The sequence below is a fragment of the Rhinolophus ferrumequinum genome, chromosome 9, assembly GCF_004115265.2.
Source record: "Rhinolophus ferrumequinum isolate MPI-CBG mRhiFer1 chromosome 9, mRhiFer1_v1.p, whole genome shotgun sequence".
Taxonomy (NCBI): domain Eukaryota; kingdom Metazoa; phylum Chordata; class Mammalia; order Chiroptera; family Rhinolophidae; genus Rhinolophus; species Rhinolophus ferrumequinum.
Genome location: NC_046292.1, coordinates 51,423,814 through 51,444,030, shown reverse-complemented (window position 1 = coordinate 51,444,030; position 20,217 = coordinate 51,423,814). Strand labels below are relative to the sequence as shown.

Sequence of the window (20,217 nt, the reverse complement as noted above, 5' to 3'; positions counted from 1 at the left end):
TTCAGAGCCAGTCGACTCTGTTCTGTTTCAGAATTTTCTATTAATGTAGTCATAGAAATATAAATTGACTGTTAATTATCAGTAGGCTTTAGACAGGATTATTTCCATGAAGAAACATGGAAATCTGGACTCTTCAACTGCATTTTTTACTATCACGCTTCAATACTGTTTTAATTTCTCCTGTCTTGTAAAAATAATTTCACTTCTGTTGAAAGAGGCCCAATTTTGGGGGATCTCACCCATTACTTTTGTCCAGCAAAATAATGTATATGTCACATATAAGAACCTCCTACCAGTTTTCCATACTCAACCTAGACTCGGAGGTCCGGTTCAGATCTGGGTATTACACTGCAAATATGTTTTTAATACTGTTTTGGGCTATTAGTAAGATAGTTCCCTTTATGCTATAAATGAGAAGAGGGGAGAATATTAGACTTCTTTACTGGTGATATTTTTATGGTTAATTTTTGAAGGTATTGTACTGACTAAAGACCTTCTAAGATAGAAAGTGCTAGTTATGTACAGATGTGCCAGAGACTGCCCTGCTACATAAATACAAAGCTACTGCAACTTCATAATGAAATATTATCTCAGTAAAGAAGGTTCAACTATAAGGAATTTGACCTGATAAATCTGTCCTTCCTGTCAGATAACTTTTAAGAAATCTCAGAAAGCTAGACTTTAGCAACTGATTTTATCAAGTACGTAGGACCTGATAGCCACTTGTCTTCGAACTGCAAGAACACCTGTAATTTCTAGCTGCACCTACACAGAGACCCTACATGATATAAGGCATAAAGCAAAGTACCTCTTGTCTAGAATTCATTCTCAATTAGCTTCTTATGCCATGGCTACTCCAACTGACAGCTGGATTCTGCTGATTTTTTCAGTTATATGGTACCAATTTAACACTTCACTTCCTTGAACCGGATTTTCTACCTCCTTGGATGTACTTAGCTTTTATTAATCAAACCTGTTTGCTAGGGCTCCTCCTCTTTACTCTGATTTCGACTCTTAGCTCTCTGTAAAATCGACTGGTTAAATTGCTTGTCATGTCCAGCAGGACTCATCATGTAGATCGAATCTGTTACATTTCAGGTGTCAAAGTCCATTAAGGAGTATTTGCAATTCTCAAGACACCACTGCTAGATTTTTCCTGCTACTCATTTTTCTAAAGCAATATGTTGACACAAGGTCACATTAAGTTGTGTCCATTGCATATTCTCTAGGAATCCCATTACTGCATTTATTTAAAGAACATTATGTATGAACTTAGAAAAATATCAACACTGTTGAAGGTGTAGTAGATAATGCAAAGATTCACAGACTGCTGATAACAATTGAAATATTTGGCAGTCCTTTTCCTCTTCTTTTTTATTTGAAAATGCTTTATATATATATACAAAACTAAAATACAACTTTCTAAATTTATAAATGTGATTGTCATATACAGAGGGTACCAAAAAAAGTATATACATTTTAGGAAAGGAAAAAACTGTATTAAAATTACGCTGATGGTAACCACATTGAGCACCTCTTAGAATTGCAGAAGTCAAATGTGACTTGTATTCATCTTTTGTTATCGGTATATATTGAGTATTACAATTTTAATACATTTTTTTCCCTTTCCTAAAACGTGTATACATTTTTTTTGGCATCCTCTGTATACTTTTTTCAGCATAGTCTTAAATTTTTAAAATTTTATTTACTTTGTGCATCTTTTCCTCCTCTCCCCCTCTGCTCTTTTTTTTTTAAATTAAAGTTTATTGGGGTAACAATTGTTAGCAAAGTTATATAGATTTAAGGTGTACAATTCTGTAATACATCATTTTTAACTGTGGTACATTTATATAATGGAGCATTACTCGGTTCTAAAGAAGACTGAAATCTTAGCATTTGCAACAATATGGATGGACCTAGAGAACATTATGCTAAGTGAAATAAGTCAGTCAGGGAAAGACAAACCCCCTCTACTCTTTTACTCCTCTGACTCATACTCCAGTCTCAAGTGACCCAAATACATAACCCAGTAAGTAGCCCATTATATTCTTCTTGATGTGTATAGAATTATTAGGTTGGTGCAAAAGTATTCCATACATTCCATCCAAGGCAACTATTCCATCATTAATAGCTTTGATTATAAATTCTTAACTGTTATCCATAATTCTGTTGTTTCTTATATAAATTTTAAGATTATTTTATCCAATTAAAAGCTTTTGGAATTGAAAGAGAAGGTAGGTTAAATAAATATTAAACTTCATTAATGAGTAATTTTGGGAATAAGATTTTTATGATATTAAATCTTTCCATATAAGAAATGATATATCTTTTCATTTATTCAGATCTTTTATGGCCTTCAATAATAAATTATAGTTTTCTTTTATAAGCATTATGCCTCTCTTGTTAAATTTATTCATAAATATTACTTTGTTTCTATTGGGAATAAAATATTTGTTTCTTTCATCACTGTTATTTTTCTAGAATGGAAAAAAATCTTGATATTCATATATTTATTTTGTCCAACTGTCTTGCAAATACTTGTTTTCATTTTAGTAGCATCTTGGGGCTCAGATTTGCTTAGTATACATAAGTATGACTGTATAGTTAACAAATAATATAACTGCCATTATCAGTTATTTCTATCAGATTTATCACTCAGCTGGATCTATCTTTGAAACCTGAATTTACCTCTAAGAGTTGTGCAATATTGGGCAAGTTTTTCAATCTCCTCAAATCTTACTTTTCTCATCTGTAAAATAGAAACTGATAATGGTGTCTATCATATAGTGATACCATGTGGATTAAATTTACTGATAAATATAAAATATATAGTGCTGGCAGGTATAAAATACTATGAAATGATGGCTGGTATTGTTAGCATAGTTGCTGAAGAATTCATAGGCAGAAAACCAGTTTAAGTAGTAAGTGTAAATTTTTCAGCGGTATTGTTTCTTAACAGTTTTTAAATGAAGAACGAATATACAACTTTAAATAGGCAAGCTAGAAGAGCTTGGATTCTTCTGGGTAGCAAGAGATTTTCTAGGGACAATATGAAACAAAAAATGACCCAGACAAAAAATACAATGACAACTAACTATTTAGTTTAATAGAATCCAACAGAGAATATATATTTCATCTAATGAGTCCTTTAAAGTTTAAAAGACAATAATAAAAAACCTTATCAGAGAACTGATGTACACATCAACAAAGAATAATAAAAAAAAAATGAATGGCGAATTAAATTTTGTGAACTGTGGAAACCATCAGGAAAAAAAAAGAGAATTGAGCTCATAAGTTGACTGTAGTAGAAATGGATATATTCAGTATAAAGGTCTGCTTATATCATCTAGGTCAATTTACCTTATTAATAAAGGAAGATTAACACAGTTTCTTCAAATATGAACACATCTTTTGAAAATCTAACTGGTGTAGGTTCTCTAGGAAAGTTTTTTGTGATTTAAAAACGGGTTAAAATGAAGATATCATTATTGTCAGTTTAAAGGAAATATTTCCACTGTTTTGGATCCCCTATTCTTTTTTCAACTTTGCTAGCTCTTAACAAAAGCATTGCATTTAGAGAAAGGTTGACAATGTTTAAATTTTTATAATTTAGCTAAAGAAAAGCTTCTGCAAAAGTGATTACATTACACTTATCAACAGAAAAAGACTTAATATCAGAAGCCATTAACCCTAACTGCCACCAGAGCAACATAAAAGGTATAAAAATTCCTGGCTCACCTTATAATAAAAGCCTTTACTAATCAAAAAGAAAAGACCGAATAATCAGATTAGCGGTCTGTCAATAGCATGTTGGATTCAGGGATCATAATTAATAATGGTAGTTTGACAACACAAACATAGTAAATCTATTATATAGGTTATAGGTATGTGATACTAATATGTTAGCAGAGCTATTGAATAAACTTTATATAATGCAGGAATCACCATGCATGTATTTATTGTATGCTTTTTAAAAAATATTTAAATTTTTCTTCATCTAGGTATTGGAAATGATCAAAACTCAATTCTGATACATTTATTAATGTAATCCTCATTTACACAGGTGGTATAAACTGAGTCACTCTCAACAGAAACATGCGCTATTATGAATTATATAAAAGCACTGGGTTTGGATCTGGATTGATCCAGGAAAACTTTTTGGGAGAGGAGCAGGGGAACTTATTTTTGTTTGTGAATAGTTACATTCATTTCCTAGCGCTAAGAGTACAATTTATAGTTGCATAAACCATTTCCTTAAACTATACCCTTTCTAGATCTTTATAGAAAGTTTGTCCTTGGTTGTCTCACTAGTGCCATAGTCTATTAAAAACCTGATTGGAATAGAAGACAATCCAAAGTTTGCCTTTCTTATTTCTGTCTGAAGGGGCTCTTTGTTGGATGTCGACACAGAAACTCAACTAAACTGTGTTTTGTGTATATATTGATTGGAAAAAAAAATATAGTCTTCCTATTAAAAGCAAAATTAAGTTATCTTGCCTCTTCAAAGATAGGTGGGGCACGATCATCATTCTAATGACTACTCTTTCTATGTCACAGAATCAGGAAAATGGACCTTTGCCAAATCTTTTCCTTAACCACCAGTGATTATCTACTGAACTTGCCTAATAAGAAGAATCACCAAGAAAACAGGTGTCATAGGGGAGAATCGGATTATTAAATCAAGTCAAACATGTAGCATGGCTTTTTAAATTTTTATAAATTCAAATGAGTTATGTTAGGCAGAGGCTCATATTTTTGTGTGTTCTCTGTACGTTTTCTCATATTATAAATAGTGATGGCATGTTTTGAACATATTAAAATATTCATGGCAACATTAAACAGCCAGCAATAATTCAATGTAATAGCTATAAGGGTATAACAATATCATGCAGTATTTATAAAAGCATCCACAACGTTAAATGATTCCTTATTCACCCTCATGTACTTTTTGGCTGTTTGAATAATCCTGTTTACTGCCTTACTTGAACTAGAATATATTCAAGAAAAAAAATACCATTTGTTTCAGTGGACATACCATCTTCTTTTGGCTTAACTATGACCTCTTATTTACAGAAATTGTGTCCCATTCCACCCAGCACTACAGCGCGCGGTCAGGGCAATGTTCTCCCTGACACTTACAGCCATAAAGGTAAGAATGTTCAGTTGTAGCCAACATAACATTGACATGTTAACTGAAATTGGCATGTTTGTGAAGTATTGATGTGGTTCTCATGTGCCACAGCATTCTAGTTAAGAACAACTTTTCTGAATTGGCCAGAAATAATTATATTGTTTTTGAACTGATTTTTATGTAATCTTTATGGATATTCAGGCAATTACATTATTTTATTTAAGACAAGGACACTTTGAAAACATAATAGACCTTAACTCTGGCATAAAACATGCTATTATATACTATCAAGTAAGTATGAAAATAACAAAGAAAGTTGAATGTATTTGACCTTCAAAGGATATAAATATTATCAAATAACCAAAATACACAGGTCTTCATTATCCATTGTGTGAACAAAAAGTTATAATTTGAAAATTTTTATTGTTTCTATAAATAAACACATCTTTCTTAGTCATGTTAATAATCCATATGTCTACTCAAGGTTTTGATGAATTAAATTTTGACTTGAATAAGTGTGCTGGATTTCAGTATGAGAATATGGGACACATGATGTCTGATTTGGAGCGTGCTGGTGGTGCACGGTGATACGCACACAATACTGCCCCTTATTGCAAATATGCTGTATGTGTATTGCTAGACCTCTGGTTCCAAGTTAAAAATACTCACTCCGTGAAAATAAATGACATTTATTTCTTCATTTGTTCAACAACTATTGATTATTGTTCAACTCTGTGCAAGGCAGAATGCCAAGCATCAAGAAGGTTACTACTGTATGATTAAATAAGATAAAAGGACGCAGAGGACAGTTCCTCAAGATCTAGACGTCAGATAGCTCAGGAAATACAAAGTGGGTACGTGCTCCACAGAAATTTGGCACACATATCTTACGACTTACGTGGGCCAGAGGGAGTGATTCTAATATCAGTACTTTGGTTTCCCGAGCAGTTGTTACCTGGATCCTGCTGTGTAAGTGCCACAGTGAGGAACAGCAGACAAAGCAGGAGCTGAACTGGTAAACTTGGAACCCAGAGCCTCGCTCAAACTCCCCAACTCAAAGGATGACAGGAAAAGAGAATATCAGGAGAGAACTTCTAGCATGGTAATATTGGGGTAGCCTGCTTTGGAATGACCCTTCTCTCTGAATTTCTTTCTATCTTGAGCAAGGTCTTCTGCAGAATATGAGTCCCTCCAAGAAGCTTCTCTCGGCTTCTTTTTTGCCCCTTCCCTCTGCAAGCTTAAGAACCACTTCTATTTATTATGCATCAACTATGTGAAGCGCTATTGGGTATAATGCACACACTGTATTATTTATAATGTCTAAATGCATAATAGGAAAACTGAAGTTCAAAGAGGCTAAACCACTTGCCCTAAAACACTGGTACTAAGAGGTGAAAGAGATCTGAATTCATGTTTACCCTCTCTAAAGCCCAAGGCCCCTCCACTCGGCATGATACTTTTCTTGCTCCTGATGTAGGAAGGGAACCATAGGTTGAGTTAAGAAAAAAGAATACAGATTTTATTTTGTAAACTTAAAATATATATATATATATATAAAATAGAATTTTTAATTAAAAAAATACTGGTATATTTTGGAAATTTGCCTTGGGTTTTAAAAGAAGATTTTTTTTATTTTGTTATTAAACTGTTGACACAGCTCATCTAACAGCTCTTTTTTCAAAGCAATACTTATTTTTTATTACAAACTTTTCAAGCAGTAATTTTATTCTGTGTGAGCTTTATAAAGATTTCTGGAATCCCATTGCATCAGGTCACCCCAAGTATGATGGTTAAAAAAGAACTTATGATATACCAAAAAATTAATATTCCTGTTTCATCTTACTTGTTTAGTAAAGCCCGAGGGAAAAATCAGTGTGCATTTCTATTTGAAAATACAGATGGAAAAAAGTGACAGAAAACAATAGAAACAAAATTAGGAAAGTTAATTATCCATGCTACAATTATATCTAAGGTCTCAAGTTAAAAACATTCAAGAGTTCAAACAGAACTATGCTGATTTACTTATTTAATATTTGCTTTGCAGGTAGAATAGAAATAGGAAACATAATGAGTTTATTTAATGGGATTTTGTACCATCTATTCAAAACCTCACAATAGGAATGCATGCCAAGATTTTATAAATGAATAAATTTTACTTATAACCACTATTGAATCTTAATCATTACATTTGATTTAAAAATATACAAAATATTATATCAATTAGTGAATTACAACTGAAGCAAGAGTTTCAGGTTTCTCTTTGTTACTCTAAAAGATAACAGCTATCCACTGCGCAAACCAACTGTGTTCATGTTTTTCATCTACTTTCTCCCACCATTTACTGAATTTCAGCTTTGCCTTCATCTTTCAACATACTTCTTCCTATGACAGTCTGAATACTTATTTTAAGTGAATAATTTCTACCAGGAATTACATCTAAAAGAAAAACTAAAAGGTGCTAATTTCTTAATGATAAGTAGAACAGAATTCCAAGACATGGATTATTTTACAATTTCAGATAAATAACAAATCACCAAATAATGGTTTCTTCAATACAACAATGGAACACACTGTGTATCACCTATTAGTGTTTTTTTTTTTTGTTTTTGTTTTTTGCCTGATAGCATCAGGGAGATGTGTAGTAGCTGTATTTGGGTATCAGGGAAGATTTAAAGATTTTGTAAACATTTCCAAGTAGAATGCATTTAGTAAGCTATAGAAACTTTGCTAAAATACCTCTATAGCAAATTATAATTGCATTATGGATATTTGGATACAAAGTGTTTTAAATGGTTTGCTTCCCAGGCAACAACATTTGACAATCTAGAAGAGGCCATATTACACTGTACCTTAATTATTCCTTTTTTTAGAATATATTTTCATTTTACATAATGCTATGGAAATTCATTCTATATAAACATACTATAATGTATTTTCTTATAAGGAATCATAAAAAATATATACGAAGTTTACTTTTTGCCCAATTACAATAGATAACAATCGCAGTTAGCTAATCCAAGAAAGTAAATAAAGCTAACTGTATAACTAGAAGTGTCATCATCTTTAAGCTACATCTTTATATTGCTAACATTTTTTTTTAAAACAAAAGATAGCACCACCGATAAGACAGCTGTAGTGTACTCTCTTCAAAGCTAACGGCGAGGGGAATGGCTAAAAGGTATGCACGTGAAATAAGAGGAAAGAAAAACAATGTGCATTGTGCTTGAGTTAATTTTTTAATAATCAAGAGTCAGCTGTAGTGGACAAAGTACTTAACGAGAAAACATCACAGGGTTTAACTTCTTATTCATTTCTGGTCCTTACAATCAATCAAGTATTCATCAGACGCCCACCAAGTGTTTGGCATTTTTCTAGGCACTAAAGCACTTCCTTCTATACCACACTGCCTGCCTTCATTTTTGCAAATATTTTTTGAGAAACTTCCTTATGCCCCACATTGTTGCCAATATATATACATAAATAAATAAATAATTAATAAATAAATAAACAAATAAAAGTAAGATATTGGGGATACACTTAGACAAAAAATCCATATAATGTGATAAAGGCTATCACAAAGGAATGTACACAATGCTATGGTAGCAAAGGGTAAGAAATAAATTATGCGTTCCTGAAGTGTCATGAGACATTTATAGAGAAAGTGGGATATGGATTGTACTTTCAAGATTCACAGTACATCAACAAAAGAGAGACGGGAAAATAAACATTTTTTCTTGACCGTTTCATATGCTCAGTTTTCTCCATCCTCAATATTAGATTGTGTAGTCCCAGATTCCGGGCACTCTCCTGTAAGCAGCCTAAGTTCCCTTGTCCCTTTCCTCTTCCATCTGGCATGCCTGGCAAAGCCTAGCCAGCTGTCTCCTTCTGTGCCAGCAGCAAAGTATCTGACTTGCTGAAGAAGGTTGTTCAATGTTGTGAATGGATTTCTTTCAAATATATACACTTAAATTTCAAGTGGGCAGCCATCTCTGCCAGACGATTGATTCTATGACAACACCCTAAAATATTCACTTCCCCATTCTCTAAGAGAACTGCTTTTTCTTAATTTCTCCCATCTCCTCAAATCTCCACCATTCCTTTCTCACTCTTAGGTGATAATTCTTCTTCATGCGTCATAGAGAAAATCTCCACCATTCCTTTCTCACTCTCAGGTGATAATTCTTCTTCATGCGTCATAGAGAAAATCAAAGCAATTAGTCGAGAACGTTCTCATCTTTCCACTCCTAGGCCGCGATCCATGTTCATATCCATCTTCTCTAGGACTTTTATGTGTCCGTGTTAGAAGGATCCTTGCTTCTATGGCCACCTCCTTCACTTGCACTCCGCATCACATTCCCTCACCTCCTCATATATTTAGTTTTGTAATTATTTCCCTTCTCTCTAGAATCATCTATTCCTGTTTCTACTGGATAATTCCCATCAGCTTGCAAATATGCTTTAACACCATCTGTATTAAAAAAAACACAAAAAACTTTTCATGACACCATATCGTCATCCAGTTGCTGTCACGTTTTCACGGTTCCATTCTGCAACCAAACTTAGTGAAGGTTGTCTTAGTGAAGGTGACTGTACTTATTGTCTCCTTTTGCTAATCCCTACTCTCGCCTCAACTACGCCAATGAGGTTGCACATAATGCATTACTGAAATAGCTCTTACCAAGCTCCCATCAATGACCTATATCTTGCTAATGCCAATGCTCAGCTTTCTGTTCCCATCTTACTTGAATAAATGCAAATGCCACCTTTTCACCAAGGTCTTCCCTGACCAGCCTCGCCGAAAACAACAAACAAACAACCAAACCAAACAACCAACCAATTAAACAAACAAAAAACCCAAAGCCAAACAGTTTCTATAACATCATCCTGTTTTCTTTATAGCAATTGCCTGCCTTATCCCCTTGTTTGTGTGTTTATTGTATGTCTTCCTCCACTAAGTTTGGAAGTCATTGAAGAATAGAGTGTGTCTGTCTCTACTGTTCATTGTCATATCCTTTAGCTCCTAGAATAGTGTCTGAAACATGTTAGGTACATGCTCAATTAAAGTTATTTTTAAACGTATTTCTTTATGAGCAACTTGTAAGTTATATAAAGAAAGAACTTATCAGCCAATATGCAGAGGCACAAACCTGCAAGTCAAATTTCGGGAATTGAGCGGGGAGTGGCTGGAGGGAAAGTGGGGGCCAGACTGAGGTCTGGAACACTACGGTTAGTGCTTTGGATGCTATTGTATAAGAAATGCAAAGCCAAAAGTTTTTAATTTTATATTCTCTCTTAAATACAGACATTAGGTATAACATCTTCCTTTTATAAAACTAAAGCATATAAGTATATTTAAAATGTATATCCATTTAGTTGGATATAATAATTAAAGAAATGCCCTTTAAGATTCTATTTACTATAAGACATGCTTTTCCATTTGTTTTTGGAAATTGCGTGAAACATTTAATCAAAGTAAAACTTTTGCTTTTAGAAATCTGTTTAATTTAGAAATGCTTTACTATAATCAGAAGAGTCAATAGCCTTAATACCATTTTAATGTAGTTAAAAGACAAAGTAATTTATCTAAATTGCCACTGAACGTTTCTTAATGGAAAATATGTTGTACTTATTTTTAACCAATTCATGTAGCATACTATTTTCAGTATACCTTTTTAGAATAAACATAAATCTAAACAGCCACTCTTTGGTAAAAGTCATAGTATTTCAATCTAATTAATTTTATTTCTAATATTACTTGTAAAATTATAGGACACTTAATTTATAACTAGCATATATATATATATATATTGTTATTTTGTACTAAATGTTAATGGAAGTCCTTTTGATATACTGAAAATAGTTTAAATATAAAGAGAAAAGAAAAATGAATAGAAATACAAAGCAGTTAGGTAAAGGTTTGGGATCCTTTTGAGTGTAAATGATGCAAAACTAATGATAATGGAATAAGAAGTTTGGCAGGGAAGAAATCATAATTTTTAAAAGCCATGAAGGAAAAACTAACATCTCATATCACTAAAAGAAAACATAAATCCAAAGAAATTAGTATCACAAAGTTAATATAATATGTGAATTTTTATTTTTAATATTGCTCAGGCACTGATGTTAAATGTCACAGAAACTGTGGAAAACTATAGGAACTTAGAAATATCCCCCTTGAGCCTGTTCAACAGAAAATCAAGCCTTTTAAGGATGTATTTTGCGTACTGAAAAACCTGAATTAACCCTGACTTGAGTAGAGAGGAAAGTGGACACACAAAGAGAGCAGACAATTTATGGAGAGCTAGAGATATTTCATTTGTTTTAGCATCTATTATTGAGCCAATAATCAATAACAGAGTAGTTTGTACTTTACTCTTCAAGAGTCCTTTTCAAAGTAAAACTGAAAACATAGATGGCAGGGAAATCTCTTAAAATGCTGGAATGAAGCATATCTCATGAAGTTCAGTTTTGTCCCGCACTTACCAAAATACAGATGCTCCTGGACTTAACGCTGGGATTATGTCCTGATAAACGCATTATACACTGAAAATATCATTAAGTTGAAAATGCATTTAATGCCCCTAACCTACCAAACATCATAGCTTAGCCTAGGCCATCTTAAATATGCCCTAGACACGCACATTAGCCTAGAGTTGGGCAAAATCATCTTGCTGCCGCCCCCCAGTATCAGGAGAGAGCTACCGTATTGCATAGAGCTAGCCCAGGAAATATCAAAATGCAAAATCCAATGTACAGTTTCTACTGAATCTATATGGCTTCTGTACCATTGCAAAGTCAAAAAACCGTAACTCAAACCACCATAAGTCGGTGACGGTCTATAGTAGAGAAGGTCCTAGTGAAAATCATTCAACAATACCTCTTGAGTGTCCACTATTGCTAAGATTGTCCTATTACAAAATTTATAATTTGAAAGGAAAAGCATACTGCTCAGCATCACATACTCGACAGCTGGACTATAGAGTTGGAACTGAAAATAACATATTCAAGACGATTGAAAAAATTCTCTCACAAAATGAAGCTTAGATTTCTGAGTCCAACTATAATTAGATTAAAATTCTTGTGAAACCTTTGCCTTGAAAAACTCTGATTTTCAGGTGGTGAATATTCCATTTGAGATCTGGCTATTGGAATTCAGGTAAATGTTTGCAATTCACCCCCTGAGAGGTGATATTTAAGACCACAGGAATAGATGAGGGTAAACAGGATCAAGTATATGGTGACGGAAGGAGAACTGACTGGGTGGTGAACACACAATGTAATAAATAGATGATGTATTACAGAATTGTACACTTGAAACCTATATAACTTTACTAACCATTGTCACCCCAATAAACTTTAACTAAAAAAAAAAAGAAAGTAAAAAAAAAAAAAGAAAATCTTTGATTTTCAAAGCTACCACTCTGCAGAATCTATGACTAATTTCACAGTAAAAGTGATGAAAAAATTAAGGGGAGATTTGGAGATTTTCAGACAGAAAAGGGAACGTTTCTAAGAAAGATGCTTGGAAGTACAAAAGTGTGTTATACATTGGATGTAGCAGAGAGGGCCTGTGGGATGGTGAATGTTGGAAGGTAGTAAGACTAGAAATGCTGACTCCAAACTATGAAGGGTCTTTACATGTTTGTCTTCTGCAAGCTGTGAGCTTTTAAATTGACATGTGCCTATTTTAATAAGAAAACACTGACAACAATAAGGAGATGGACCCAGTAAGGGAGATAAAGGAAAGGAGGAGTTACTGGAGACTAAGGCAAGTAATATTAAGGAACTCAAGTAGGTCAAAGACAGAAGCAAGAGTGCTTAGATGTGACATAAGTTGATGGCAGGTGGATGTGGGGATAGTAGAAGAGGAAAAGAGGATGAAGATTTCTAATTTCTGTGAAGAGGTGGATGGTACAGCCATTAGGCATTTATCATAAGAAGCCTGGGATTTCTGTTTGGTTTGCTTTGGTTTAGTTTGGTTTTGCAATGGAGTCGTGGGTGCAGGAGAAAGATGAAAATGATTTCAGTTTTGATAGGTGGTGAATATTCCATTTGAGATCTGGCTATTGGAATATAAAATTGGAATTCAGGTAAATGTTTGCAATTCATCACCAGAGAGGTGATATCTGAGACCACAGGAGTACATCTATTAATTAGGTCCTTTGTGTCTTTGTGTATTTTTCTGGCCCCAAACTCTGAGACCTAGGTCAATACTAGTGTGATGTTCAGAATATATCTTTAAAAGATACCACATTTATCCATAAATGGGAGAGGAACTGTCCACATTCAATTATTTGAATTTGCAAAGCTGCAATGAATGGATTTATAAAAGTATATGAACTCATAAATGGTGGACATGTTCCTCTTGGTGCTTGTTGAGAGTGTTGGTCTATTTATTTTTTTATCATGTCTTTTATTATCTTTGTCCAATTTTCCCAAAGAAACTACCAATTTTAAAAAGAAAAAAAGCCAGTCTTTAATAATTGATAGATATTACTTTGGTGCAAAAGTAATTGCGGTTTAAAAGGTTAAAAATAATTGCAAAAACTGCATTTACTTTTGTACCAGTCTAATATTTAGTTGAAGTTCTCACATACATTACTAAGGATGAGAAACAATCATTTATATGAGTTCTCATTACAGTACTGCCTGAAATGAAGAAAAGCAAAGTAGGATCACATGATTTTTAAGCCTTTGTTATGAAGAAAATACTGAAAAAACACCATTCCCTTTCTAATAAAGAGATTTTTATGAGATAAAATGAAAAAAAAAAGTATGACTAATTCCAGTTTTTCTTGCACACACTGAAGTTTTCCAAGTGCCAGAGTTTACGCACTTTCCTGGTCCTACATGATCACGAGACTCATTTTCATCACCTATGACCCAAAATACAGTTTACAGTTCAAAGAAGGTAATGACTACCCAGTATTCTTTAAAAATAATGAAGTTTAAAGTAGTTAAATAATCATTAACAAGCAGCAAGGGCCTGAATACAAACCAGGTTGGTCTGGCTGCAAAGCATACCCGTTCAAGTACATTATCTTCCCAGGTAAACAGAATGAAGCACAAGTTATAATTGTCCATGAGAGACTAAGCCTTGAGACCTAATGAAACTGCTGAAGCCACAGCACTTTCAACCTCATGATTATATCAGACAGCTTTTATTTTTGGTAAATTTAATCATCAGCGATCCTAGTGGCTATTGATTGAAGTACTCTGAACGAGTGATTGGATCTAATGGTTTTATGTGGCGTGTGTGCCCTCTCCCTAGCACCTCACTGAACTTGATACAAACTTAGCTAGCCATAATATTCTCAATCCTAATTTTATATCGAAAGTAGGCTAAAAAAATAGTTAGTTCACAAGACAGAGAGCTATAGCCTTTCCGCTAGTGAATCTTTGGAAGATGTATGCTTGATATTTCATGAGACTCTAATAATTACATTGTTATAATGCATTATAATTTATAGAATATGTACTACTTGCTTCATTTGAATTTACAGTATAACACCAGGTGAGAAGAAGTAAAGAAAAAACCTAATTCTAAGTGCAATTCTGTACAACCAGAGGCCACTACTATGGTTACCCTTGGTTAGCTTGCTTGTCATATTGTCATTTTGTAAAGATAACCGAGAATGGGATAGTACCATGGGTTTAGCAAAACACTATGCCTTATAAATTAATATACATTGATTAAAGCATAAGGTTATATGAGTATAAAAAACACATTTTATCCAATTATGTATTATAGTCACAAAAACAGTTAATAGAAACATCAAAAAGCTATCCTGTAAGCTGTGCCTGACAATGGAATTTTTTGTTACAATAGCACCAACGAACCTATTGATGTCTTTTATTGAGGTAACTAGTACAGTAATTTCAAATGAGATAAATTCATTAATAGGACCACTGAAATGAGAATAGAAAATGACTTAATCACAACTGTCCATTTCAGAATACATATTATTTTATGATTTTTTTCTTCATTATGCTGCCAATAATAAGGTAGTAAAATACAAAACAAAGGAAGAGAGGTTTCAAAAAGGAAAACATGACAAGTACATTATATTTTTGTAACTCTGACTATAGAGTAATCTTATTTAAAAAGAATAAATGAATTTATGAAAACTAAAAAATGTTTTTTGCTAATAAATAGAAATCTGAGTTATAATTACGAATATATGAAGTATATATTGCCATTCATGTGGGAAAAAGTAAATCCACAGTACATATATTATTCACATATGTAGAACCTTTATCACTGAAATGTTCATTTTTATACATAGGCATTTTATTACGTGAATGCAAACTCTCCCCTTGCCCTCTATATCTACAAGTATTTCAGAAGTGAAGGTTATAATTTTCTCCATGTAACAGTGCTTTTTAATTTTGAAGAATTTTTGTTTGAAAATCACTTTTTCAAATAAGTTAAACAATCAAACTTACAAAATGGTTCAAAGTACCAAACAAATAACTTTTCTGAACTACTTGAGATGCATTGCAAACCTGGTGGCCCATCATTGCCAAATACTTCAGTGTCTATTTGCTACAAAAAAGAACATTCTCCTACCAAAGCAAAATGCAACCACCCAAATTAGGAAATCAACATTGATACATTGCTACCATCCAATCCTCAGACCCCATGCAAACTTTGCCAGTTGTCCCAATATAATTTTTTATTGCCAAAAGAACCAATTCTAGTTATAACGTCTCTTTAGTCTTCTTCAGTTTGAAATACTTCTTCAGTCTTTTCTTGACTTTCATGATCTAACGTTTCCCACTAAAAGTGCTTTAATGTAGCTCTGATTTTAATTTATATTTATAATTCAAGGGGATCTTTTCTCCTTAGAGTCTATGTCCAGATAAGGCACAATGTTTTGACACCTTCTATGAATATATGGGTGTTATGTTTGGGTCCTTAGACACTGAGAAAGGGAGATACTGTAGAGTTTCTGAACCTTTCTTTTCAGGGAGGACATCACTAAATAAAAGCAATGACACCTAAAGAACAAACTCATATGTGATGGACACACAATTCACTAGGTGTCAAGCATACATAGTTTATGTCGTGGTTTTCAGAGTAGCATTCATGCTTGGGAAAATTTTTCTTTAAAACTATATCTTAATGATATTTTTTATGTAGGGTTCAAAAAATTTCATAGATGACAGTAAAATATAATCCTATTAATGAACCAAATGAAATTTTGCTCAATAAAATATTCTCTTTTGAGCAAATATACTATAAACAGTTACATAATTAAAATAATCCACTTGACAAATTTGGTCCTTTAAAATTGAGAGGGTCCTTTTTTTTTGGTGTTCTTTAACAGCATACTAAGTATTTTGATGTGGCTTATTTTACATAAAAAGACAAAAAATAATCTACTTTCAGGTGAAAATAAAAATGTGGAAACTCACAATAGACCATGAATGTACTGGAAATAGTTACAACTGGGTTTTGGAGTTAATTCTTTTCTAGATTCAACAGCTTTTTTCAGTTTCTCAGAGGAGCTCATGATCCAAATTAAGTTGTCACTACTTCAGATTTATATTCTCCACTCTGAATCCTTCTTCAAGCAACTCTTAAGAGTTCCTTTACCACCAAGTTCATTCATTTTTCCCTTTTTTGTTCGGCTCACCAATGTTGACTCTATTGATATTGCCCCAGAAATTCTACTGGAACATGTCTGAAATATTACTCTTAGTCAGTGTTTATGATAGCAGATTGAGGAATCACATTTCATGCCTTGTGTACCCAGGAGGCAGGGTAAAAGTAAACATTAATATCAGCTGAATCTGTGTTTCTTTTTCTTCATATTCATATTTTCAAAATTGTTACAGACACAATAACATAAAATCATATTTTAGTTCAAGTTAAAACAAAGTTAATCGTAGCCATAATATACTATTGGGCAGGCCATATTTTAACTTAAAATTATTAGAAAAATTCTTCTCATAATTATGAAAGTATTTTATTTAAAGGTAAAACCCACTATTATTACTAGTCATTTATATGTTATGTTACTTCCAAGGAATTGGTTTTTAATTTTCATTTTAAAAAATTGTTCTTATCCTTTCACCTTTTCTTGAGATATATTGTTTCTGGATTAAATGTATCACATTTTAATGACAAAAGCAAAGAAATAAGTTATATTACTTTACGATTTTCTTTAGTTGTTATAAATCTTAATATTCTTAATTTGAAATTACTTTCCTCCCTTGTCATGCCTTAGCTATTATATGTAATTATAACAACCCAAGGGAGTGTGTGTGTGTGTGTGTGTGTGTGTGTGTCTAAGTTTAAAATTCAAGGCTCAGCTATCAGCCATTGAGAACCTCCAATCATTTATCTTTGTTCTCCTCCATCTGATGATTACCACAGACCCATCTGATTATAGTATTTGATATCCCATATAATTTTCTATGGGGAAAATAATCAACTGACAAAATGTCCAGGACGCATGATGGATATTTCTCATTTGAATCAATACATCAGCATTCTTGTTTATTTATTGAGTGCTTACTGTGTGCCAGGCATTGTTTTAGGCTCTGAAGATTTAGCAGTGACAGAAAAGAAAAAAATAAATCCTCTCCTTAATGGACCTTAGGTTCTCCTAAGGAGATCATCTCTCAAAGTAAACAGAGTTAAAATAATTCACAGAACCATAAGTGTTAGGAAGGATTTCAAATGTAAGAGTGAAATGGTATAAAGGCTGGGGGAGGAGGGTTCAATCTTATGATGTGATCAGGGAAAGCCTAAGGAGGTAATATCTGAGGAAAGATGTAAAGCATAAGGAAGATCTAGTCATACAAAGATTAGTGGTAAGTGAATTCTACACAGAAATAACTAGTGTAAGAGCATCAAATGAGAACAAACACATTTCTGATTTGCCCTCGAAAAATGTAATCATGAGAATAATTCTGCTATGAGGAAAAAATTGTATCTTGAAACCTAAAGGTTTTTCATTTTAATTAGTTAGTTTATTCAGATGTTCAAAGTTGTCAATTATTAGTCATAATCAAGACCAACTGTTTCAATGATTTTTAAGCAAATGTGTATAAGAGAAATTTAATTTTCTCACTCACTGATATATCTAGAAGAATGATCATAAAGAAGCTGTAAAAAATTATAATACTAATTTCTATTTAATAACTGTAATAATTTGTTCTAGAATCTGCACATATCAAAATGTTTCTATTAGTTTACTAAAAGGATACACATTTTAATGTATGGTATATCATAATTCTTACAGATTTTTACCTTTTTCACAGATTGCCAGGCATATGGACTTTAATACAGAAGATGAAAAGAAGAGAAAATCACTGAGGACCCCTAAAGACTTGGCATCTTATTTGTATCCCTGAGGAAATAATGAACTATCTCTTCTTGGAGTAATTATTATAAAACTAAGTTGTTTTTCCAAAAAGTACGTTTCTTTATTTTCACCGGAAGTACAAAATAAAGGAGAGTTGAAAGCTCTGATGTATCTCTCAGTTACAGGCCTAGCTTGGTGATCAGAGGTACTATGTGTAATACATAGAGAAAACACAGTTTATTTTTATTTACGACAGAATTTTCTGCAACTCTCATTTTATAGACACCAGAACTAAGATACAGTTCTCTGTATTTTATGCATGTTTTGTTTCTTTAGATTTTTGTCTATAAGTTAAAAGGTGAACATACTAGATTGAAAAGAACTTTGAAAATGTCTTTACATGTAAACATTGTAACAGTGATACAAGTTATACATGCGTAATAATCCATCAAAAGAGACCAGCTGTCATTTCTACACATCTTTACAATGTATTTTATGCCAAATGCAGTTGAATGCATATTATCCCACTTACTTCCATTCTGTTTTGATACTGCGCCACAGTTTCAAATCCTACAGAATACCCACACACCAATTATGAGCATTATTATCCATTACCATGAATCATTCACACAGCTATTTCATATGAATTCTATACATTATCAATATAGTCAGGCGCTAATTTACACTTAAACTTTCTATCTTAAATATATACATTTAAAAACCTGACAAGTTATTTTAGATTTATTTCACATTTCACATCAAAGCTATTATTTGAGAGCAGAGGGGAAAGGATTCTCCTCCACATATTCAATGTCTTCTCCTTGATCTAAACATATGTATTTAGATGAAGGCGACAACTGCCCTTTCACCATGGTTAAGTTTTTACTTAGCCATGTTTCCACTGTATTTTAAATGTAACATTTAAAGCATTGGGCATGGAAATGTTGGCACTAGCTACATTTACAGGAGATTAATGCCAAACCAGAAACACTTTCAATCATACTCCCATCTCTGCTTATGCCCCCAACCTGAGAGAGGTGCCATCCATTAAACCTGTACATAACGCTATGGCTTAGAGAAAGGCTACTCAAAAGTGCAAGGTGTCTAGATACGGAGACATTTTCTCCTTCCATTTATAGAGGAAGAATAGATGTTTTATCTCTCTCTATATATTTAAATGAGATCCATGTCATTATTGAAAGTTTAACATTACTCTGATAGAATTTTCATACATGATATCATACATAAAATATGCTTGAAGGTATTTTATTGCTTTATTGGCTAAAAAAAAAAATCAATGAAATTCAGTCCAGTTTGCTTAGGGAAAGGATTTAAAAAGTAAGAAATAAAGTTAAGTTTTGGTTCAGCAGAAGAAAGATGTCTAAGTCTTGCTAATATGTTTGAAAAATTAATCACTGTACTCAATATTTTTTGCAATACTGCACGAGGGTAATAATAGCAACATGGTACTTTCAATAATTTAATTGTAACATATACCATTCATATTGATTTATTTGAGTAAAAAAACTTCCCATTTTGAATAATTTTTGACTTTCAAAATATTTTTTCCCCTGTATAGCACCAAATTCTATTATTAGACATAAATAAGTCAAGGCATAGTACAACAAAGCATTTTATGAAACTAAACATTACATAAAATTTTGGTATTAGATTTTACATAAAAATCCTGTGTTATTACATAAACCAAATTTTAAATAGACTAAAAGAACAGTTTGAAAGAATTTATAAACATAAATTTTCTTCAAACCA

The 20,217-nt window shown here is 32.7% G+C and overlaps 1 protein-coding gene across 1 annotated transcript in view; it reads right to left on the bottom strand.

Moving 5' to 3' along the window:
- The window catches only part of LRRC7 (leucine rich repeat containing 7), a 364,327-nt gene that overhangs the window by 201,541 nt on the left and 142,569 nt on the right, over positions 1–20,217 (bottom strand).